We start from the raw sequence: 26,473 nt of genomic DNA on the forward strand, positions 1-26,473 counted from the left end.
TGAAAAAGGGAAATATCTAGATGAACTTCCATGAGTGAAAGAGCATTTGTCGATTGACTACATTTTCAAGTGAATTACAATTAGAAGAATTGCTGTTTATTTGTATGATTAGAGGTCTAGGATTTCTGTTTATTTTTTGGTAGTTGCTTCTGCCCAGCTAAGTATGTCTTTAGCCCTCTCGTTACTGTATGACTAGGAATCGTCTACATATCCTTGTTGTTGGGAGTCTTCTATATTTCCATATGTTAAAAGTCGCCATTATTTCCATTTTGTTAGGAGTCGTCCACATATCCATGTTGTTAGTAGTCGTCCACATATCCATGTTGTTGGGAGTTCCGTATTTATAAATTCAAAGCTTTAAGGAAAGAATCTTCCTCAGTCCAAAAAGTGTAGTGCATAGCGACAATCTCTTCGATCGATTTCGAAATTATGAGGTTCATTTTCTATTTTGAAAGTAGCGAGACCGTAAATCATAATTATCATCATTTGACTGAAGTTGAACTGTCCGTTTTACGGGAGGATTATGGGTATAAAGTTTAGCATTGCACCTCCCAGAGATACTTCGATATGCGAGGAGTACGGAGACGCGTGTTTCGTCAGTTTAGTCGTGGTGGAAGCAAAACCTTATTCTCTTCTATTATTAAGTACACGATACTTGGTTTGGGTTAGGGAAATGCTTTAGGTTTCGATGTTTACGAGTGAACGGGTTGCAATTTATCAAATTATGTCGTGTACTGCATATTATTATCTAATAGGCCTTGTCGACTGAAAGAATTTGTCACAAAAATCGAGAATATTTAGTTACCTGTTTTCACTTGGCTTTTCTTTTAAACATACAAGTTGGTCGATTTATCTTTCGTGTAAGCTACGTTTAAACCTCACTGAAACTCGCTGTCATTGTGTGTCATTTAGCTTGACCTGACGAGGAAGACCTTCAACGTCAGTGACGTGGTAAATGTCGCCTTTTCTATACTTAGCAGAAATGGAAGTTACAGTACATGACACTGATGCATATGACGAATTTTTTCAGAAGGCAGGAGATTTCATAATCTTTTTTCAAGGTGAGATGTTAACGTACTTAATGAGCAAAATCGCTTTTCGACTTTTTCTGTCCTCGTTGAATACAGATTGTAACGGTATAGCTTTTCCCGGAGAAAAATACGCGTTTGTTGCCACTTTAATAATTTACTTACAAGCCATGTGTAAAAAATTTCTACATAAGCCAAAGTCAGTCAGTCTCTCTCTCTCTCTCTCTCTCTCTCTCTCTCTCTCTCTCTCTCTCTCTCTCTCTCTCTCTCTCTCTAACACATACACAAACCTGTAGAGAAGGCTTATCATCTCACGCCTCTGTCTCGATCAAGAAGTCTCATGATTCTTTGGTATTGATGCATTTGTTTCCAGTGCCTTACACTTTTTGCGTCCATTAATTTCCAAGTCTTTATGTGTCCTGCTATCATTTACAAGTTTTAATCTTTCTATTGCTGAACCCAATATGCGAATTTTATTAAGCTAAATATAGATTTATTAAGAGCTGTATTGTACCATGTGTAACTAACTATTTAGCGTAGATTATGCTGGGCATCGTGGTGGTACATTTATGTGGAGAAAGTCATGATCTCTGTTTAGTATTGGCGTTCATAGCTAATATGTGGTGGTCGATGTGGTAACGTCCCTGATTGGTGAACGTCCGACTGGGGTTCGAGTCCTTCTCACACTTGTTAGTTCTTTTGATCGTTGCAATCTTACCATCTTTGTGAGTTAAGGATAGGGTATTTGGGGGAGCCATTGGTCCTAACTTTTGGATGCTGATCATATGTGTATATGGTCAGTCTCTTGGGCATTGTCCTGCTTACTAGAGCAATGTCAGTGTCCCTTGACTCTCCCATTCATGAGCGGCCTTTAAACCTTTAAAAGATTTGGGTTTCCGCAACGTCATCATATTTGGTAGATGACGTAGAAATTCAGATTAGATATGCTGTTGGTTGCTTGCTGGATGGCCTTCCAGGTCCCAGCGCCAGTCATATACCTCAAATTACATGAAATCCAATGCAATCGTTGCGGAGAAATGTTAAAACCTTTTATGACGTTATTTGGGCTTCATTGAATATCAGAGATTGACTTTAAACCTTTATTTTTTTTTTTTTAATCGCGCGTGGTTAAAGATCACGGTCATTCTGTGGTATTCCAACAGGTTATTTTAAGCTGTATTCAGTAATAATAAAACGTTTAAAACTCTTGTAAATATATTTCATTGCAATGTTGAGTAATTTCCAGACATTTTATATATACAATTATTATCATAAGTATCCTTTTCTTTATTTTTTTTTTTCATCCTGCAAGGTATCTCCGTTTTCTTATTCGTCCGTAGACTTTTTTTTTTTTTTTTTTTTTTTTTTTTTTTTTTTTTTTTTTTTTTTTTTTTTTTTTTTGATGAATATTGCTATTGGAAAACGTCTTGTACGATTTTGACAATCTACGACAATAGATTTTTGCATAACTTTCTTTATCAGATCTATTATATCTGAAGGCTAATTCTAGAAGTAAAATCTGATTTTGTATAGGACTAATTTTACGATATTCCTTCATTTAAAATTACAAGCTTGTTTGGAAATAACTTAATATGTCTCGTAATTATGTACCAACGAAAAGTAGTTAAATAGTTACTTTAGAATTTTACAAGCCCAGTGTTTTAGCAACATGAAAACACTCTCTCTCTCTCTCTCTCTCTCTCTCTCTCTCTCTCTCTCTCTCTCTCTCTCTCTCTCTCTCTCTCTCTCTCTCTCTCTCTCTACAAAAAGATTTAACTTTAATTATTTTATATGTGCTAGTAAAATATGGATAGAAAACCCCGTAGATTCTCCTTAGCTTTTGTATCTACGTTATTGGTCACTGTTCCTACCAGTTCTACATTACTAATGGATAGTAGTCAGATGAATCAGGGGATATGTTTTTTCTAATTTGGATTTAGAATGCTGATTGATTTTAATGTGAATAATAGGTAACTAATTAACAACCCATATTTACAAGGAAATACACAAATCAAGACAGTAGGGGAATTCTCTCTCTCTCTCTCTCTCTCTCTCTCTCTCTCTCTCTCTCTCTCTCTCTCTCTCTCTCTCTCTCTCTCTCTCCTTCTTCTTCTTCTTCTTCTTGACAGAGTTATCCAGAAAAACCAGTATTTACTCAAATGAATTATCTAATAGGTCCCCATTAAAAATGTATTTGTTGACCATGAGTTGGAGGGTAAGAAAACACTCATCTTCCTCACGTGTCCATTTTCTTTTGACGTAGACTGTGCTCCCTTTCAACTAAATAACGTTTTACTTGCTTTGATAACTGCGTTATACGAGGCTTTGTTAGGTAGGCCCCACCTTTGTAAACTTCTTCCGGTGTAGGTTCCCTCCCGCTGTGAAAGGGGTTTCTGCCCCCTTTTGTGAATGTGGGTCTATTGGTAACGTTTGTTCTTATCTTTTTATGTGTATTATTGTTTCCCCAGTAGATGATGTTGGGTAAAAGGGGTTATTTTATCTAGGTTTTTGGCGTTTTCAGTGACTCGTTTTATAGGTCAAAGATTACCCATTTTTTTCCATGCTCCCTTTTTAAGCGAAATTTGTTTGGGATTTATATATATATATATATATATATATATATATATATATATATATATATATATATATATATATATATATATATATATATACATATATATACATATATATATATATATATATATATATATATATATATATATATATATATATATATATATACACACAACACACACCCACACACACAAACTCAGCAAGTCTTTTGAATTACGATTATTACGTCAGGCTAAAAGAGATGGCGTAGTTATTTTTTTTTTCATTTAACTTGCTTTAGTCTTTTCTGTTAGTTTTGGTTTCAGGGTATTCGACCGTTAAAGTAATAATGTGTGTGTGTATATATATATATATATATATATATATATATATATATATATATATATATATATATATATATGTGTGTGTGTGTGTGTGTGTGTGTGTGTGTGTGTATGTATGTATATATGTATAAATAACAAGTGAACAAGTGATATATATATATATATATATATATATATATATATATATATATATATATATATATATATATATATACACACACACAAACTTTTGTGTTCTCAGCAAGCCTTATGAAGTACGGTTATTACGTCAAGCTAAGAAAAAATTTATTATTTTTATTCAGATAACTTGCTTTAGTCTTTTCGGTTAGTTTTGATTTCAGGGTATTCAACTATTAATGTAATAATATATATATATATATATATATATATATATATATATATATATATATATATATATATATATATATATATACACACACACACAGTAAATATTTGTTTATATAGATTACGTACATCCACCTCCATCTTTTTCAGACTCACTGTTTCTGAGTATTAAATTTTTTTATCTATCATTCATCTCACATGACCGGGCCATCTGAAAAATTATTGTAGCTCTCTGATATCACCTGTATTTCGTTTTGCAGTGGTCATGAGTTCAGGTTCCACACGTATAGATTATTGATATCTCCACGTCCTTCCTGCCTTAGGAATTTGAGATGGCTGTTTTTGGATGTTCCATAAGTATTTTAGCTGAGTATATAGGCGCCACCCGCCCTTTAATCTCGGGACATTGTGTATCAGTGCTGTTTGAAAACTCATCACTTTCTGATGCTATTTAAAATCTTTAAGAACATATCTATCAATCTACACTATCCTTTATATTAGTACTCCCTATCCCTTCATTTCTCACCCTCTCAATTCTCCTCTCATTCATATTCAGTATCCATATTGCTGTTGTCAGTAACGTGTCATTCAGTAAACTAATATTAAAAACATATTTCACGGGAATGTGACTTAAGACTCATATTTCGCTCAATAACCTAAAGCCAAAACAAGTAAACTTTAATTGCTCAGTTATATTAAAATGTATTTAAATTAAAGAGGTCTATGGTGATTTTGAGTCCTGTAAGGAAAGATTAGTTTCTTATCTTTTATTTCCAATGCAGGTCAGAGGTATCAAGACCTTCCTTCCAATATTTAGCAAACATCCTGTTACCTTTCATACCTCACCTATTCTGTAATGCATATTTATTTGGATTCCAATTATTATAATTGCTCACAAATACCTGTTTGCATTAACCGCTTCAATTTTTGCTCCATCGTTAACATTTACCCCATTTTCCTGGTTCCTATTTACCTTCATAGCCTTACTCTTGTTCATGTTTAGTCTCTGCTTCCTTTTCTTAAACACTTTCGAGGTGTTAAACACGTTATAGTTCATTTTTATCATAAGATATGAAATATTCCAGTGAATCACAACTCATTTTCTTATCTTTCGTAAATGCACTTTAGTCTTATAATCTATGTTGGGCTTCTCGAGTCCATACTTTGAGACAACACATCCTAATCTCAGAAACACTTTTACGGGAAACTACACAATCTCTCGTCTATATATTAACGGCAGACTTCTCATATATATATATATATATATATATATATATATATATATATATATATATATATATATATATATATATATATATATATATATATATATATATATATATATATATATATATATATATATATATATATATATATATATATATATATATATATATATATATATATATATATATATATATATATATATATATTATTTTTCAAAATCTTCCTCCTACTTTCAAATTCATATCAAACTCCCTTCCCTCAAGGACTGTCACCTTTACCCTTATACTTTGCCGTTACAGCTTCTCTTATGTTAAAAGAATTTTGTCTGTTTATCTTTCACATTTACTTCGTCTTCTCTACTCGTTTTCACTATTGAATGGTTTTCAATAAAAGTAATACAAAGGCAGATCATCTTGCGTAGATATGCATGAAGGGAACTCTATTATTAGATTTATCCATCAGTGTCGCGAATCCTTTAACGTGTCTGAAGGACTGCCTGTCAATAGTGGCACTGTGTTACACATTTACCTGCGTGGTTGACAGTATATCAGTCAAACATTAAAGGTTTAAAGACCTCTTATGAAGAGCAGAGGCAAGGAACAGTGACAGTGGTTCAGAGACCGACCACATATACATATGATCAACGCCCTAGTGCACTTTCTACCCAAATTAGGATCAGGGAAGGCCAGACAATGGCTGCTGATGACTTGTCAGGTAGACCTAGAAGCTCTCCTAAACCCACCACCCGTAGGTCACAGGAATGGTGAGGCTACAGGCACTACAAGAAGAAACTATCGAGCATGAGCGTGTTTCGAACACCAGTCCAACAGATTGCTAGGCATGGACGTTTCCAATAGATTACCAAAATACAAGCCAACATGCATAAGTAACCCTAGTTAGTCTGTTTGACTGTCCATTTGCATGTCTCAGTGTTCCTGTCACACTACCGAATTTATTTTAAGCTGTTGAAAGGATTTCGGTTATAATTGGTCACCTTCAATAGGTGTGTATGAAGGAAGATCGTCCGCCTGTCTATCTGTCCGTTCATCACTGTCTGTCATGGTTAGCTTGCTTTAGTGAATCTTTAATATTTGGGGAGATTTCAGTAACACTTAATATTTACCTTTGCGAAAGCTGTAATGATGTTCATTAATTTCATCAATATGAATGCTTCTATGGGGAATTCAGTGCTTTAAATGAGACTCTCTCTCTCTCTCTCTCTCCTCTCTCTCTCTCTCTCTCTCTCTCTCTCTCTCTCTCTCTCTCTCTCTCTCTCTCGGAAGAATTATTTCAAGTTTGTAAACAACGCAGTAACTGCTGCAGTTGCCCGATTTATTTTGCCACCTCAGACTTGGCCAATCCTTTTCAAAACAAAGTTCTTGTGTGTCTGTTGGTATATAAATTATTACCGAGAAATCGGAAATGAGAAAAGCTGTTATCCAATTAATACGGAATAAGAAAAAATAAATAAATCCAAAGACGAAGTAAACAAGAAGGAAAATGAAAATATAGTAAGGCTGGTTTAAACTAGGGACGGTTTTCCTCGCTGGAGTAGAATGGGTTTTATGATATATTTTTTTTCTGTAAAATGGGAGGAGGTATTTCGCAAGATAATAAAAAGTCGAAGGAAGGAGAGGAGAAAGATGGGGAAGCGAGGAGATGGAGATCTTATTATGGGATCGGCTCATAGTTTGGAGAGAGAGAGAGAGAGAGAGAGAGAGAGAGAGAGAGAGAGAGAGAGAGAGAGAGAGAGAGAGAGAGAGAGAGAGAGACTTGCCTTTACTCAGGATTGATTAAGGGGGAGGGGGAGAAATGAGGACTGGAGAAAGAGGGGGTTGGTAGGAGACTGGGTGGTTGGGGGAGGGGAGCCAGGAATAGGACGACAATACATGTTTAATTCATATCTGGATGTGGATGGGGTGGGGTCAGCTTGTTGGGGGTTGGGGTTGAGGGTGGCAGGGGGAACGCCTGGTAGGGATGCCCAACAAACTGCATTGATGGAAACATACAGTTAGACGTCTGATGCACCTCAATGAAAATGTCTCGTCTTGTGCTGTTTTATTTGCTATTTATACATCGCAAATCTCTTCGATCAATTTCATATTTCAATTAGTTATAATCAGTTATTATTGGTTACCAAAACAATATATTGTTTGGTGAAAATATGAAAATATATAAACCCACTTTTTAAGTGTTTTGTCTACTGCATTCTCGAGGAGGATATCCGTCTATGATGAAATTTTATATTTATATTACTGATATGTAGAGAGAGCAATGTGATGTGAAGTATTGTTTGGTTGTATTTTTCTTATAATTAAGTTATATAAATATTTTTCCTGCTTTTTACCATCACATTTATTGTGAATAATAAGGTATTTCATAAAATCTTACCTTTCTAAACTTATCCTCGCCACCGTCTATTACTTTTTGCATATACAGTATATATATATATATATATATATATATATATATATATATATATATATATATATATATATATATATATATATATATATATATATATATATATATATAGTGTGCGACTGTGTTCTTCCACAATTAAATATTCAAATTATATTAATAGGGGGCCTGAGGAAAGGAAAATAAAAGCGTTACCATTATTTATTTATGAACCCTTTAAGCTTTAAAACACACATGAGTACCCTATTCGTTTATGTGCAGGGTCTTATCAGCTGTGTGTTCAATCCCCAGTATTCACTGGGCCATTTACCTCCACATTACGTACATTCGATCTCTGAATTTTAAAGCAGAATTCCAGAAACCTCAAATCAATCAATCTGGGTTTTAAGTCTTATCCATGTGTTGCTGAGTGGTCTTCTTCCCTCTCATCGTTACTATTACTTTCAGTAGTTTGTCGTCCTTCATTCATGGCCATTTCATTTAAAGGATAGCTTTTTATATCACTATTTTATCCTATTTTGTTTCACTTTTCAGTTTTTTTGTAAAGGATAGTTATCTAAACTATCAAGTATGTCTTGCAAATATGGGGTACATAGACAATCCAAGCTTCTTTCCAATCTTCTGCACGTACCCAGCTTCCTTCCTTGTAATTGCCTCATTAGCTCTACTTCCATTCTATCATTATTATTATAGATTTATATGACCCGAAATCTTTAATGAATGAACTCTACAATTTTACACTACTTATTAACAGTTGTTGAATAATTTTCTTCACTCCATTTACTTTTCATAACCTTTCCAATGATCATGTTCTTTCATGTTTTTTCTTCTGGCCCATATCATTGCTATATCATTTGACAACAATAACCAGTGTACACTACATTTACAACTTATTTACTTATCCCTCAATTTTCTAACTTCGTCTACTTATGGCAGCCCACAGGTAAGAATCGGTCAATACAGAAGTACATAGTTTTTTTTAACCGACTTTTACGTCAAACCAGTCACTTTCTCTTTTACATATTCGTAACACTTGCTTTTGTCATGAAAACTTTTCATTTCCCAGCAAAGATTCGTTTATACCACCCATACTCATCATCTTCCGCACTGCATCACTGTCAATATTATTATAAGCGTTTTATCTCTGCATTCTAACTCTTCATTTAACTGTTTTATAAACATACAAATCACTTTCCTGTACAAACTTAAATTTTTTTCCTCTGTCGGAATTCTACTCTACGCCTTCCCTGTTATAGTACCACTAGGTCAATATGCTCTTATATTGACTTGTTAATTTCGACTAAAAAAATTATGATGCTCTGTTTCCCGATTTTAAAACAACGCAAAAATTGTGGTCTGCTTGAAATCTCACGCTGAATTTTTGGTAAGTGGCCAAACCCGAGTTTCTTATCGCTTTATGCTTAAAGAAATTTGTATTTGTCAATTTATTTTTTGAATTGACTTTTTATTAATTGAACGACTGTGTGAGTGATAGTATTTTTAGATGTACGTGTATGTGAAATAATTGCATTTTTTAATCATATCATTTGCTATGACGACACCAGCTTTGGGCATTATTGCCCAGATTCCGTTAATTATTACTCTCAATTCTTTTACAACTTATCCCTTATCTAGAAATATCTATCAAGTATGGTCAATCATGCAATCACACTTTTCGCCAGTGTGCCCCGCCATCTAGTGTAACTTAACTTCAAGTTTTTTTTTTTTCTTTTATCCTCTTAGTTACCTATCCAACAATCTCTTACACATTGCCTCATTCGGGTTGGTCTCTTTTAACCTACACATTCAACAAATGTTAAAAATACTCACATCCCCAAATATTAAAAATGCTTATTCCTCAACCCAGGAGTAGCTTCACTTCATAGAGCCTCTCTCAATTTGCGTATATTATTTTAACATTCATTTGTCTATAATTTTTTTTTCTTTATTTAAGGTACAGTTGGCTTCATTAATTCCGGTAAACTGACTTCTCTTTCTCTTCCCCTGAGGTGTACCGGAATTAATGAAGCCAACTGTACCTCCCAATAGAAGAACTTCCTATTTGTTATAAAGTTCTTCTCACCTTATCCCCTTTCATATATTTTCCAGACCTTTATCCTTCTCCCGTTCTTCTTGTTTCCCCATTTTATCCAGTCATGCAATTACACTCCATTCTCCTTTTTCCATTAAGCATTTCATTTGCTCAGCTCCACATACCGCTTTAGCCATCTTACCCGGCTGAACCAACAGCACTTCCCTCTGTGTCTTTGACCTCGCCAGAGAATTTTATGATTTCATAATACTCTTCCATGTCTTTAAACCTTATTTTCAACCATCATCTTCGTATATGTTCTATTTATGTTGTGCCTCTCGGATCCATTTGTCTTGCTTGAGGGTACACTCGGGAACACTATTTTATCTCATTTTTCTGTCTTCCTCTTGTTTTGTTGAAGTTTTTTCATAGTTTATATAGGAAATATTTATTTTAATGTTACTGTTCTTGAAATATTTTATTTTGCCTTGTTTCCTTTACTCACAGCTATTTTCCCTTTTGGGGCTCCTGGGTTTATAGCATCCTGCTTTTCCAAATAAGATTGTAGCTTAGTAAGTAAGTAAGTAAATAAGTAAGTAATAATAATAATAATAATAATTACTGCCGATTTCTACCCCTATTCTTTCTCTTGATTAGAGATTGTATATTTGTGGTTGATATCTACCTTAATGCAGTTGCTTCTCTTCATTAGAGCTCATGTATATGATTGATGTCTACCTTAAACAAGTAATTTCTTATAATTATGCATTATATTTGTTTGATATATACCTTAATCGAGTAATTTTTCTTGAATATAGTTTAAATATCCGATTGATGTATACCTTAAAAGAGCAATATTCAGAGAAACCCCCAGCTTTTCTATTCCTAATTGCTTTCCCCATTATGTTGTCCTCCTCCTTTAACTCATAGTTACCAGCAGATATTTCCTCAACGCTGAATGGTCTTCAAGGCCCCATTCCCTACCTTAAGTTCCATTCATCCATCCATCCAATAGGTGTTACTTTGGCTGTGATGAAACACGCGTCTCTATAGTCAATTTTTTTTAGCGAGGCAGATTTACACCGACTCGTAGGGGTGTCCTTTTAGTTCGGATAAGTTTCCTGATCGCTGATTGGTTGGACGAGATAATTCTAACCAATCAGATAGCAGGAAACTTTTCCGAGCTAAAATGGCACCGCTGCAAGTCAGTGCAAATCCGCCTAATTAAAAAGAATTGAGTATAGTATTCCTAAATGCTGAAATTTTGATTAGGAAACAGAGTGACAAGTACTTACGGGCAATTTAGACTCTTTACTGAATATTTTTAAAATACATGCTTGTAATCTGCAATCTGTCATTTCATATTTAAGATTTACTTTGAGATAATAATTATACCTCGAGCTTATTTTTTATCATAACTTTATATATATATATATATATATATATATATATATATATATATATATATATATATATATATATATATATATATATATACATATATATACCTACATGTATATATATATATACATACAGTAGACCCCCGGTATACGGCATCCCCAGCTTACGTTTTTTTCACGTTACGGTGTGGAATACGATTTTTTTTCATCCCCTCGTTACAACATTTTCCCCACCTTACAGCATTGAATACCGAAATTCAAATTTGGCGGTTTCTATGCCTACGACTGTGCGAGTCAGTAGCTTATCACCACGCTCATACGTGACTAAGAAGCTGGTCTGCTATTGGTCGGTGTCACGGTGTCACTAAGATGCCGATACGCTATTGGCCGAAAATCCTCCCACAATGCTTGAGAGAGATGCTGCCTCTCTCTCTTTGTCATACGCGCACTCAGTTCAGAATCTTGTGTGCGTCTTGTAAAAACTTGATCTCGTGTGAGTGCTTGCGATATTGTTATTTTTTGTGCATTTTAGTGCTTGATTATAACTTTAATTCGTTAGCCATGGGTCCCAAGATTGCTAGTGATGTTAAAGGCAGAAGTAAGAAGAGGATAGCTATGGAAACGAAGCTGGAGATCTTAAAGAAATATGAAGAAGGCACGCGCATCGTTACCCTCGCCAATACGTACGGCCGTAACCAATCAACGATTGGTATAATTATTAAGAATAAGGAAGCCATTAAAGCAAGTAAGTCTTCTAAAGGCATGACTGTCCTTGCCAGTGGAAGGACTTCTGTGGATTAAAGAGAAGGAAATCGCTGGTGATACACTCACGCAATCGGTAATTTCGCACAAGGCGAGTGCCATCTTTGCCAATCTCGTGGAAGCCCAGGGAGACAGCGGAGGCGAAGAAACGTCGCTGCAAGCCCCCAAAGAGTCTAAGGCTTCTCATGGGTGGTTTGATCGGTTTAGGAAGAGGACTGGTATTCACACTGTCGTCAGGCATGGAGAGGCGGCCAGTTCTGACAAAGCATCAGAAGAATTCCTCAAGAAGTTTGAGACAGTAATTTCCAGAGAAGGCTACATTCCTCAGCAAGTTTTTAACTGCGATGAAACTGGCCTTTTCTGGAAAAAAATGCCCCGCCGTACATATATCACAGCTGAAGAAAGGAAACTTCCTGGCCACAAACCAATGAAGGACAGACTAACGCTCGCATTTTGTGCAAATGCCAGTGGGGACTTGAAAATTAAGCCCCTAATGGTATACCAATCAGAAAATCTTCGTGCCTTCAAGGCACAAAATATCACGAAGGAGAGGCTCTCGGTATTTTTGAAGTCTAATGCTAAGGCCTGGGTCACGAGGACCATATTTATTGAGTGGATAAATGTCTGCTTTGGTCCTGCTGTCAAGAACTATTTAGAAGAGAACGATATTCCTCTGAAATGTCTCCTGGTGCTGGACAATGCCCCTGCTCACCCTACTGGCCTCAAGGACATCATTCATCCTGACTTCTCCTGCATTAAGGTTCTCTATCTGCCACCAAACACCACCCGTCACATCCAGCCTATGGACCAGCAAGTGATTGCCAACTTCAAGAAGCTTTACACAAAGCATCTGTTCAGAAGATGCTTCGAAGTGACTGAAAGCACTCAATTCACCCTGCGTGAATTTTGGAGGGGGCGTTTTGACATCGTTCAATGCCTGAAGATGATCGACACAGCTTGGAATGAGGTTTCACGGTGCACCTTGAACTCCTCATGGAAGAAACTGTGGCCAGCTGTTGTAGTAGAACTAGACTTTGAAGGTTTCAATCCCTCAACCGAAGACGAGGCCGTTGATGATCCTACCCCTGAGGATGATGTTGAGGAAATAATTTCAATCGGGAGGTCCATAGGGCTTGTTGTCGATGAGGCTGACGTCCATAACCTTATCGAGGAGCACAGGGAGGAGCTTATGACTGAAGACTTGAGGAGTTAGAGGCAATGCAGTTGACGATCTTTCAAGAAGAGCACAGCTCTAGTGGAGGCGAGGACGGGGGGGAGACTGAAGAAACAACATCGTCAGAAATAAGGGAAGCTATCGGTTGGTATGAAAACCTTACGAGTTTCGTTGAAAAGAAACACCCAGAAAAACTTCACACAAGTCGTCTTATGCAGTGTTAATGATAGGTGTATGAGTCATTTTAGGAACATGTTGAGGATTCGTCAGAAACAGGCTTCTTTGGATAGATATTTCTCCAAAAGAGAAATGTCAGAAAGCAACGACGATAATAGTGATCCTATCAAAAAAGCTAAAAAAGAGTAATTTTTTAAGTTCTAAAAAAAATGATAAAAAAAGATTTCAAAAGATAGAAATAATAATAAAAAAGCATTTTTAATTTAAAGTGTTTAATAGTAAGAATAAATTTATTATTAAATGTACATAACATAATTAGCATTGATACGTTTTATATCTACCGTCTACTCCCCCCTCTGCCTCCACCCACTACCAGCTCAAGTCACGTCATTTATAACATTATTTAATTATATACTGTACTGTACTGTACATGTATATTATATATAAGTATACTGTAGTACAGTGCTTACTATACTACTGTATTGTATTTTGTTACATTCTAATTTTCAATGTTTTTACCGGGAGTTTTTTACACATCAACTATTCTATTGCCCGCCATACGACATTTTCACCATACGATACCAATTCCGGAACGGATTAATGTCGTATGGCAGGGCCTACTGTATATACATACATATATACACACACATATATATACATATATATATACATATATATATATATATATATATAGATATGTATGTATGAGAGAGAGAGAGAGAGAGAGAGAGAGAGAGAGAGAGAGAGAGAGAGAGAGAGAGAGAGAGAGAGAGAGAGAGAGAGAGAGAGAAATGTATTCAAGAACCATATTGAACTGGAATACCGTCATCAGAATAGGCGTTGAATTTTAGTACTCGTATACTTCGTGAAAATCAAATTGAGTAAAGTAAAATTGTTGAATTATAAGTGGTGTTGAGAGAGAGAGAGAGAGAGAGAGAGAGAGAGAGAGAGAGAGAGAGAGAGAGAGAGAGAGAGAGACGTGGTTTCAGATTCTAGAATTTGATGATGGCAAAAAATGTAGAAGACAACGGATGATTGCATGATGCATAATTACAATGTGCTAAGATCGGGTAACCATAAAGGGAAGGAAAATTAATTTTGGTGGAAGAAGAGAACGAAGAGGAAGAGAAGATAGCAGCAGCAAAGGAAGTAAGAAAGGAATTCAAAACGCTTAGCTGACCCCATCATCAATTATTAATGGTTGAGAGGATGCGGTTAGGTCAAGTAAGGAATCTGCCCAAGATAGAATTGGAAAATGAAGGGGGCATAATAAAGAAAATAATTCTATTCCTCTTAACTCCTTTATTATTATTATTATTATTATTATTATTATTATTATTATTATTATTATTATTATTACTAGTTGCTACAACCGTAGTAGGAAAAGCTGGATGCTATATGCCCGAAGGCTCCAACAGGGAAATTAGCCCAGTGAGGAAAGGAAATAAGGGAAAACTACAAGAGAACTTTAAGAACTATAACAACATTAAAATAAATATTACATATATAAAATTAAAACTTGAAAATAACTACTTAAGAGTCACCTTTAAGAAGTTAAAAGAGAAAAATTATCTTAGAATTGGAGATTTGAAGCCATCTTTTTCTTTTATTTGATATCTATATGAAGTTATGGTATATGTTGTTCAAGAATGGGTAGCTTTAGTTGCTATAATTTTTAAGTAAATGAAAAAAAAATATTGGAATTCCAACCAATAGTAACATGTGAAATCTTATCATTTATGGCGTCATTCTCCCCACCAACCTAGAAAAAAAGTCTCTCTCAAAGTTCATAATTCAAATTCTTTCCAAAATCAACTATTGAAAAACTTCTTATCTCTAATGGAGTAAAAATTCTTTGAAAATTATCTCTTCTTGGGATAATATTGCGGCAAAGATAAAGTTGCCTAAAGCTGAATATGTTTAGCTAAATCTGTAATATTAATTATTAATGATAACTACGGTAGTTTTTTTTTTTATGTATATTTGCTGTGCTTAATAACAAACGATTTAGTTCAGTGGAAATTGCGAGGTTTTATTAAATTTCGTCACTTTGCAGAAATTTGATTAGGATTTTCTGTGTTTTGTAAACTAGGCATAGCCTATTTATTTTTGTTACTAGTGTCATTCGCCTTTCCATTTGGTTCAACTACCTATAGTATAAAATATGGTTATTACCTCCGCCAACGAAGTTGGAAGGTTATGTTTTACCCCCTGTTTGTGTGGTTGTTAGTGAATAACCTTCCTGGCCACAATTTTATCGTAGAGTAATGAAACTTGCAGGAATTAACTGTTAATGTTTAAAAGCTGGAAATTATTAAATTTTGGAAGGTCAAGGTTAAAGGTCACGTTCAAGCAAAATGTCCAATTCACGTAATCAGCGATATGTTTGGACATCTTTGTCACAGAGACTTCAAACTTCGTTCATTATATGAATATATGAAAATCCACGCTAATGCATGTTAAGGTTGGTCAAGGTCGAATCCATGGTCAAGGTCAAGCAAAAGGTCAAAATCCAGTAATCAACATACGGCCACAATTTCAATCGTGATGTAACTTGCAAGGGTTTTAAACCGTTGTGTAAAGTTCTGGAAATGATTAAATTTTTGGAAGATCAAAGGTCAAGGTTACAGACGAGCAAAACGCCCATATCATGTAATCAGCCATTAGGACATCTTTGTCATGGAGACTTCAGACTTTGTTCATATTTGTGTATGAAAATCCATGCCAATTAACACATGTTAAAGTCCAAGGTCAAGGTCGAGAAATAATCATCCGTGGCGGAGGTCTGCGCTATACTGGGTGCTCCTCTAGTTTTAACTGTTTCATATGTTGGTTGTTATGGGCTAAGTTTGTTTGTGATATAATTTTCATCCTATAGGCTCAAAGCTTGGGAGAAAAGAGATGAGAATGCTGAGCTGGGTTATGGTAATATCACGGGTTGCAAGACTGGAAAATGATGATACAATAAGAGTGGCAGGTGTTGCGAAGATTATAGAGATGATAAGTGTGTCATGACTGAGATAGTGTGGGCCCTTGTTGAGGATGGATGGTGGGGAGGGAGTGAGGAGGGCTTGGGAGGAACGAGAGGGAGGCGAAGAATTAAGTGGCTAGTTAAGGTAAAGGATGATATGTATGGAAGAGGTTTTGTGAATGAGGATGGTTTTAATAGAAGGCATTGGAGAGGGCACATCAGGCAACCGATCCCTTAATGTAGGGAGAAACATTGATTTTGACTTCTCCGGCTTCCGTCATGGTGTCGTCTATATAAGAGTTTCATCGCAAAGTTACGTTAGAAAGATGTTACTTTTTCCTCCTTTTCCCCAAGTACTCCGGTTGTTGATTGAACTTCCAGTTCCAACACTGGGCTGCATGACCTAAATTCATATATTAACCAATAATATATTGCTTTGGAAAATTGCTGTTGGATTTCATCAGAGACATCCTTAAATTTCGTTGTTTTATTCTTGGAAATTGATATATTCTTGTTTGATGAAAGGTGTCTGTAGTAATAATTTATATTTTTGTTACATTCTCTATCGCCTCTTTGTGTGGCTTTGTATAGCTCTCTCAGTTTTTTATGGCTATTATTTGAACTAATGCGCCGTCTTTTTATGAGCTTTTTCTTGCTTCCAAGATAAATTAGAGCCTTGCTTCAATACTTTTAGCAGCCTCTTGAGATGCGCTTTGCTTGTGTCTTGATAATGCATGCACTCCCTAAGAATAAGAAACGAGTGCCTAATGACTAGACAAGCTTTTTGAAACTGCTTTGTTTATTCCTCAATCGTCACGGGTTGGATGTTACTGATTTGTTGTATATCTATAAAATTTTAAAACGTGTTTTTGAATGTTGTGTATGACTATAAATATATATATATATATAAATATATATATATATATATATATATATATATATATATATATATGTGTGTGTGTGTGTGTGTGTGTGTGTGTATACATACACACACACACTCCATTGTCTTCCCGAATGCAGCAGTCGCTGGCTCTGGCAACTGAATCTTTGAATCCTGGAGGATGTTACCCGTAGACTTCGGAGTTTTGCATGGAAATTCCCATTAATGTTATACTGTACATATCAAGACCTTCCAAAAATTATATGATCGCAGTTTTTTTTTTTTTTTTTTTTTTTTTTTTTTTTTTTTCCTCCATAGTTTTTGCCATTTTTATGGAATCCTGTCTATGACGAAACCTTAATGTCTAGGTAGATTTGGTAGCTGTCCGGAGGGATTCTATACATCCTGATAAAAGATGGTACGTTCATGCTTGTAGCAACCAAGTGGCTGGGTTATGACAACCTAATGGCTAAAGTCTCTTGACTCACGGTTCGTTGTTTAGAAGTTTGAGCCTGTAGGTCTACAAGCTAAGTCATCAACAGCCATTGTCTGGCCATTCCTGGTTCTCCCTTAGGTGGAGAGTGGGCTTGTGCATTGATCTAAGGTATGTCTGATCGATATTTAGGGTTTCATGCCCCTTGGCTCTACCGCTAATGGCAACCTTTAAAGTGTTAGTTTTCTTTACACAGGGAATAGTTAGGTTGCCGAAGTTCTGCTTGCCAATGGTGTGAAGTAGTTCTGGTTCATCTTAGGTAGTTGTCCTTAATATATTCAACACTCGTGGAGATTTAAGGTTGAAATAAAGGGGTAATAATAAGATTTTGGTTGGGGAAGAAATTATAAAACGTTGTCTGTGTCAGTGTTATACTTTTTTTTTTAATGAACAACAAATGATTTTTATTTATTCAGCAAAAGTGGTTTTTCAATGTCCCTCAACTATAATTCACGAAAAAAATATTAATCTGCCAAAAGGTAAACTAATTATAAATTGAAATTTTCTTGACCAAACCTTTGTAAGTTACTGTGTATTTTTTTCTAATTTTATTCATCATACCATCACTATAGTAGAAGTTTTTTTTTTATACTTCATACCAAACCTTCCCTGATCCGCAGAAATTGAAAATTTTGCGAAAATTTGTATTAAGAGACATATCATTTCAAAAATTTTTATTATCTTCAATTAAAAAAAAAAGAATTACTTGTAGATAACCTGAATACATTCCCAATGGGGCCATTTTTGTGTCAGACAATGTTGTTTGCATCAGCGTTGATTGGTGATGAATATCAAAGATTGATCTGAGATAGTTGTTTGAAATTATTTATGAATTCGTAAAAAATAGGAACAGTACTCCAAATAACTAAAGACGTGGTTATTTTTGTATTTTCATTAAAAAAAAAATCTAATTGGTTGCTTTGCTTTGAGCCAATGAGAGTTTTTATACTTTGGCAATGCCATTTATAATTATAATTTTATCGTTATCATTTTTGTTTTATGGGTGTTTTTATTTTGTTTTTATTTTGTTTGTAGCAAAATCCTTTGGTTGTATTTATGAAACTTGGGACATATGGCCTGGTCCTTTGGCCAGACAGGCCATTCAGCGCTGAGATGCAACTGAGAGAAACCTCCAAATTGAACTATGAAGTAAAAGTTAAAAAATAAAGCAAATGGCTAATGTTTTATTCAAAAGGTAATGTTACCTTGTAACTTAAGTGTCATTTGGTGAACATTTTAGTAAATAGTTCACTGTAATAACCATAGATTTGCTACAGACTTTTCCATTCACTTTATAAAATATATCAGAAATTTATCGGGAGTGGGAATAGCAATCCTGAATGGGTTGTGGTGTACCTTATGTTATTTCGTAAGTTTGAAATTTGATAATCACACTATTGTTTATATTAATTAGGATCTTCATGTTAGTATGCATATTCGCCAAACGTCTCTTTTGGAAATGAGGAAAAAAGAAATATTAGGATTGATTGAAATGTTACCTCCTGTTGCGTCATCCCTCTAGTTTGATTATTATCAAATTGTCGGAGCTCAGAGGAAGGTTCTCGTGCGTTGGAATCCTCTTAAAAGCAACCCCTTTCCCTTCCCCTTCCCTCCTTCTCCCCCTCCATCTCTACCTCTCCCTTCCTCCCTCCTCCTCCTCCCTTTTCCCCCTTCCTCTCCCTCTCCCCCTCCCTCTCCCCCCTCCACCTCTCCATCTCCACCTCTTCCTCCCTCCTCCTCCTCCTCCTCCTTCCTCTTCCTCTCTTCTCCTCCTCCTCCTCCTCCTCCTCCTCCTCCTCCTCCTCCTCCTCCTCCTCCTCCCCCTTCCTCTCTTCTCCTCCTCTTTCTCCTTCTCCTTTCCTCTCCTCCTCCTCCTCCCTTCCTCTCCTCCCCCCCCTTTATCAAGAAAACTAAGATGGCTAGCCATTTAGTCGGTCGTGGGGGTTCAGGAGAGGATGGGGGTTACTGGAGAGCCGTAGGGTTGTCGTGCGGTTGGGTTTTGAAGAGGTTGTTCTAAAAGGGTTCATTTGTAGTGGGTTGGATTGTCGTGGACCCGCGAAAAGTTTTGTTTTAGCGGCTCTGGCCGATGGACGCGAGTTCGTCGAAGAGTGGGTGTCATTATGCCATGAGCAGGTACTCTGAAAGCACGTCAAGATGTTGGTAGGGAATAAAGGGAGTTATGATCTCTGGTTCTTGTAGGAATTTTATTTCCTAATGCAATAATTTCAGAGTTGATTTTAATAAAGCACGAATTTCTGAGTTTTTTAATTGGAAGAATTTTTTTTATTAATGCAAGTATTGGTTTTTTTTTTATTAATGCAAGGATTTCGGTTTTTTTTTTTTTTTTTTTGTATTTATTTTAGTAATGCCAGAATTTTTTTAATTCGTATTTTACTTTAAGATTTTTGGAACTTTTTCTCAGTAATACAAGAATTTAGGATTTTTAAATGCTAGAATTTCTTAATTTGTTTTTTTAGTGCAAAAAATTTTCGGGACTTTTTCAGAATTTTTTCAGCAATGTAAGAATTTCGGAATTTTTTTTCTTTGTGCAAAATTTCTTGTTTTAAATTCTAAAGTCTTTCTCGGTTTAGGCATCAGTTACATACCACTGAAAAATGATGGCACACTGTAAAAGAATATGACGAATTGGTATTATTGTGCGACCGGTTATGTGGGAGAGTAAATTTGAACGTATTGCTTCGTGAAATTTTAACTTGGATGACGTAAATGTAAAGGTGAACTACCACGACGCTTAAAACGTGCCCAGTATGCTTTCCTGTTTTCATAGGAAATGTCAACCTTACATGCTTAGCATCTTTTTCGCTTAGCATGATATTTTCTTCGCAGTTTTATACTGTATTTTATTCATGCTTGCATTTAGAAATCTGCTTTGGATACGGCAAAGAAACAGTTGTTGTTATGAAGGCATTTACCACAAGACCCATTATGTGTATTTATTTTTGTATTTTACCTCCGCTCCCTTTTCCTTTCTTCTATTTTGCTGTTCAACCTCTTTTTAACTTTTACTTCAGTATAATTGCAAGGTTTTCCCCACAGTTGTGCAGTATAATTGCAAGGTTTCCCCCACAGTTACGCAGTATAATTGCAAGGTTTTCCCCACAATTCTGCAGTATAAATGCAAGGTTTTTCCCACTGTTGTGCAGTATAACTGCAAGGTTTTTCCCACAGTTGTGTAGTATAATTGCATGATTTTCCCCACAGTTGTGCTTGTACGCTGAATGGCCTTACAGGCCTTTACACACGTGTTCATACAATGTTCTGAATGTAAACTCAACTGTATATATGTAGTTATAAGAGTATGTGAATCTATTTATACTCTATAGTCTTCTTATTTTTCTACTCTACCCCTTTTATCTCTTCCTTTCCTCTTATTGTCCATCCTCATTTACAACCTTTACTTCATAGTGCAATGGTGAGTGAGGGGGGAGGGGGGGAGCTCTCCAGTTACACCTGGGCACTATTTGTCCTCCTAGGCCCCAGCGCTGGTCAATATGCCCTTAATTAAAAAAACAAATAACTCTAAAGGATGGGAAAAGCATTGTTTGTCACCTGTAGTGGAAATCTCGGTGCATTCTTTTTAGTTATCCTCAATTATAAGAAAATTTCATATTATGCTTTGATATGAGTTCGTTTACTTTTCTTTAAAATGTTGTGCTTATTTTTATTCTGATATTTGATGACTATTTTGAATTGTGTATGAGGCAGTTGTATTATCAAGCATCATTTGAAATTTATAATTGAAAAATTATAATGATTGTTAAATCCCGTTTATGTCCTCATAAGTGACTAGTTTTGTCGATAGGGCGCACTTTATGCTTTCTAAACAGTCTTTGCAGCGTCCCTCTTACTCCTTGTTGTACCCACTATTTAGCCTTTTATTTTATGTCTATTCCCTTTTCATTGCTTTTGTGCTGTCCAACCTCAAATTTTAACTTTTTTTATTTCATAATGCAATTACATGATGTTCTTTCAGTTGTCAACGTTGAATGCCCTAAAATCTATTAAATCTAATCCACGTATGTTTACTGTTTCATACTTCAAATTCTTTAAAGATGGTAACTTCTGAACGTTGCTTTTTTCATGTTTCGGATGAAACCTTTCTTATCGTCACCCAAAAAAAAAAAAAAAGCAATTTCTACAGTGCATTCTCTAGATAACAGTAATTTTTCGACAGTCCTATTTTGGTGATATTTTAGAATACGTCGAGTGACCACTACCGTGTTGATTTCACCGTAAAATACGAAAATTGTGACGAATTGTACTTGAACTGTGCATTATACGCTATTATCTCGCTTCATTACCATTTTTGGTATTTTAGGTAATTCAGTTTTTCATATACAAAAAGTGTATTTTATGTTTTTATGTACACGTATCTACCATAATCACATCAGCATCAAAGAAGAAATAAACTTGAAGAACAATTGTTTTTATAATTTTATAAAAGATTTCGCCATTGAATTTTTTTTTATATAATTTATATGTTTGCAAGTAACGTTAACTATCTCTCTCTCTCTCTCTCTCTCTCTCTCTCTCTCTCTCTCTCTCTCTCTCTCTCTCTCTCTCTCTCCTCTCTCTCTCTCTCTCTCTCTCTCTCTTAATCTTGAAAGACTTTCAGTTTGAATGTTATCCATAATATTATTATTATTGTTGCTGCTGTTGATTATCTTAATCCTTTGGCACCCATTTGATGCAAAGGTCCTCGATGAATGCACGACTTGTGTCTCTTTCTTGCGCCATCTCTCTAAGCTCAACCCAATTCTCAGATCGAACTTCCCTGAGTATTGTCGTCAGCTACGTTTCACTTGGTCTACTAACTCATCTTTCCTTCTTAAAATATGACCCGTCCATCTCCATCTTGATAATCTAACTACATCGTTCACATTGGGCATCTGCTACCTCACTAATTACCGTATTTGTTATATGTTGCTGCCATTTGATTCCCAGAATCATTCTGAATGTTTTATTCTCAAAGGCAAGAAAATTTTACATCAGTTGTTTCAGTACTTGACCACGACTGGTGGCCGTAAGTTAATTTTTATTTTTTCTGTGAACTGATATTTTATTTGATCTCCCCAATTTTTTTTCCTAGAATGTATATATATATATATATATATATATATATATATATATATATATATATATATATATATATATATATATATATATGGAATATCCCAAATACCGTAAATTTGCTTTCTACATCTTGCCAATAAATGTCTTTAAAAAAATAAAGCTATATCAATATTAGGTAGTCGTATTTGAATACAGGGTGCTTCAAAAGTAGGTGGAATTAAATGTTTACTTTTATTTTGAGAGTACATATACATACAATTATATTTGATAACACAATTATTGAAATAGCAATTCAATTTTATCATGAACAATAACACAAAATCCCTTAAATTTTATTTTGAACCAAAATACAAAGGCAATTAATATAACCGATAAATAAACCTATTCCACATACTGTCCACGTACTTTTGGACCACCCTGTATAACCTGCATAACGATAATATCCCTGTTGTATGGACTTATCATTTCTTAGAAGACGTAGGCATCTTTACATTTCACCCCATTTAGAAGGAACAGTGTATTCTTCGCCACACGTTTGATAGTCTTTGTTTTAATCCAGATAAAAGGTATTGAAGTGCTTAAGATGGTGCGTTGAGTGACAAGATTCAGGTGTTAGGGTTTGGGTGGATTGCAGGTACCTTCGTTGTAAACAAACAGCGCACTGTCCATTTAGCAGCCGAACTTGTTTGATTCTGGGTGTAAATATTTAGGGCATTCTGTAGTGGCTTCTGAAGGCGGGGAAGGGCAATGATAATGGAAGTCTTGTGTGGGAGTTTGAGGTCGTATATCATTTCCTAGCGTTGTAAAAGATTGCGTGGGATGTCATCTCCATCTTGAGAGATTGGTGATCATTAAATGCAGACTGGGGTTATACTCGTGTTTTTGAGATGGAAATTGAGTATGGGGTTCTTTTTTATAACAGCAATTATACTGAATTTTAAAATTAAATCCGTTTATAAGTGAATATAAAGTATGTGTATTTTCCGAAAGAGGTCTACTTACCTATATGAATTTATTTAAAAGTGGCCATAATACACATTTGAATTTATTGAAAAGTGAGTATAATATACATTTGAGTGAATAGAAAAGTGAGCATAATACACATTTGGTAGTATTGAAAAATGGGCCTAATGCACATTTGAATGTGCTGAAAAGTGGGTTGTAGGGCACCAGACACCCGTTGAGATAATACCGCTAGATCCCAACCTACACATAACCAACTAGTCAGGCCTATTCTTTCCACATTTTCCTGTCCTCATACACCTGACAACACTGAGATTACCAAACAATTCTTTTTAGGTCAGGGGTTAACTACTGCACAGTAGTTGTTCAGTGGCTATTTTCCTCTTCTTAAGGGTAGAAGAGACTCAATAGCTATGTAAGCAGCTCTTCTAGGAGGAGGGCACTCCAAAATCAAACCACTGTTCTTTAGTCTCGATTAGTGCCGTAGCCTCTGTGCATATCTGCACCATGGCCCTCCAATGTCATGGTTAGAGTTCCCTTGCTTGAGGGTATACTCGGGTACACTATTGTGTCTTATTTATCATCTTATTGTTATTTTTAAGTTTTTATTTACACTATTGTGTCTTATTTATCATCTTATTGTTATTTTTAAGTTTTTATTTACACTATTGTGTCTTATTTATCATCTTAATGTTATTTTTAAGTTTTTATAGTTTATATATGAAAGATATATTTAATTTTAATGATTTTAATAATAAAATGTGTAATCTGGTGTCGATACATCTGACAGGTATAAAGGAACAAGGTATTCTTACATATGCTAGGATTTTTTTTTTAAAAACGATTAACCCATTTTGAACTGCATACCAAAGGACAAAAACTAAAGATTCTTCGCAACATACCATCGGCTCCTAATTGCACCCATTTTTCAAACAACCTCAACTTATTCCAACCTTGGCAGGTTGAATCGGCTCCTAATTGCACCCATTTTTCAAACAACCTCAACTTATTCCAACCTTGGCAGGTTGAATCGGCTCCTAATTGCACCCATTTTTTAAACAACCTCAACTTATTCCAACCTTGGCAGGTTGAATCGGCTCCTAATTGCACCCATTTTTTAAACAACCCAACTTATTCCAACCTTGGCAGGTTGAATCGGCTCCTAATTGCACCCATTTTTTAAACAACCCAACTTATTCCAACCTTGGCAGGTTGAATCGGCTCCTAATTGCACCCATTTTTCAAACAACCTCAACTTATTCCAACCTTGGCAGGTTGAATCGGCTCCTAATTGCACCCATTTTTTAAACAACCCAACTTATTCCAACCTTGGCAGGTTGAATCGGCTCCTAATTGCACCCATTTTTCAAACAACCTCAACTTATTCCAACCTTGGCAGGTTGAATCGGCTCCTAATTGCACCCATTTTTTAAACAACCCAACTTATTCCAACCTACCTTGCCAAGATTCTAGGGCAGGATTTGTTGTATCATTTATTTCAGAAACAGGTCTTCTTGATGAATGAATGATTTGAAGTCCTCTGGCATCCTGACATCGGTCATTGATGCCGTGGAAGTTATTTAAATTTTATAAGGACATCTTCGCTTTTATGATTTTAGATTTAATTTAGTTTTATTCTTTATAAAAAATGATATCGGCGTCAATGACCTTCGATATCAGGATGCCAAAAAACTCTAAATTAGTTAACCATACCGACCTAATTGCTCGTTTATCGTCTGATAGAATATTTGCCAGTATATGAACTAAACCAATGAAAATCTGTAAATTATTCCTGAAGTGCCTTTAAACGTTAAATTCTTTTCAGTTCATAAAACACAAGTGATGTCTGACTCTCTGAAGTATTGTATTTTAATTTTGGTTTCATTCACATTTCCCCTTTTCTATATCAAAGATCCCAAACATCCTGGTGTGACGTGTTGGCGCCTCAGGTGATTGGCCGAATTGCCTGGGCGTTCCCAAGACTTCTTTTTATTGAAACAAATTGGAGTCTGTCCGGATAGGTAGAGGATAGAACTTGTATTCCTGCAATCGGGTTCACTAGAATAGATGTTAGCAACAACTCTGTTGTCTGAAATTAAATTCAAATTGAAGTTTTTCATGAAATGAAATTAAATTCAATCTGAAATTTTCCTTTTGAATTAAATTTAATCTGAAAATTTCCATTTTAATTAAATTAAATTCTATATGAAATTTTACCTTTAAATTAAATTTAATCTGAAAATTTCCATTTTAATTAAATTGAATTCAATCTGAAATTTTCCCTTTGAATTAAATTAAATTTAATATGAAGTTTTTCCTTTGGAATGGCAATTAAATTCAGACTGAATTTTTTTTTTCTTTGAGTGAAATTAAATTTAAACTAAAGTTTTTCTCTTGTTTGTCGAAGATAGTTTTTTATCCTTTTCAATTGATACACAGTAACGGTCAAGATTCTTTTTTGTAATTCATCCAAGTATATTAAAAAAGTACATTTGTTAAACGTTTAATCCTTGGTCATTTTATTCTCCCTTTATAAATCAGTAATATTCATAATTTAAATGATTGGAGGTATAGTTTTACTCGAAAAAACTTCTCCGAGTGATTGTAAG

This window comes from Palaemon carinicauda, chromosome 27, assembly GCF_036898095.1.
Source record: "Palaemon carinicauda isolate YSFRI2023 chromosome 27, ASM3689809v2, whole genome shotgun sequence".
Classification (NCBI taxonomy): Eukaryota; Metazoa; Arthropoda; class Malacostraca; order Decapoda; family Palaemonidae; genus Palaemon; species Palaemon carinicauda.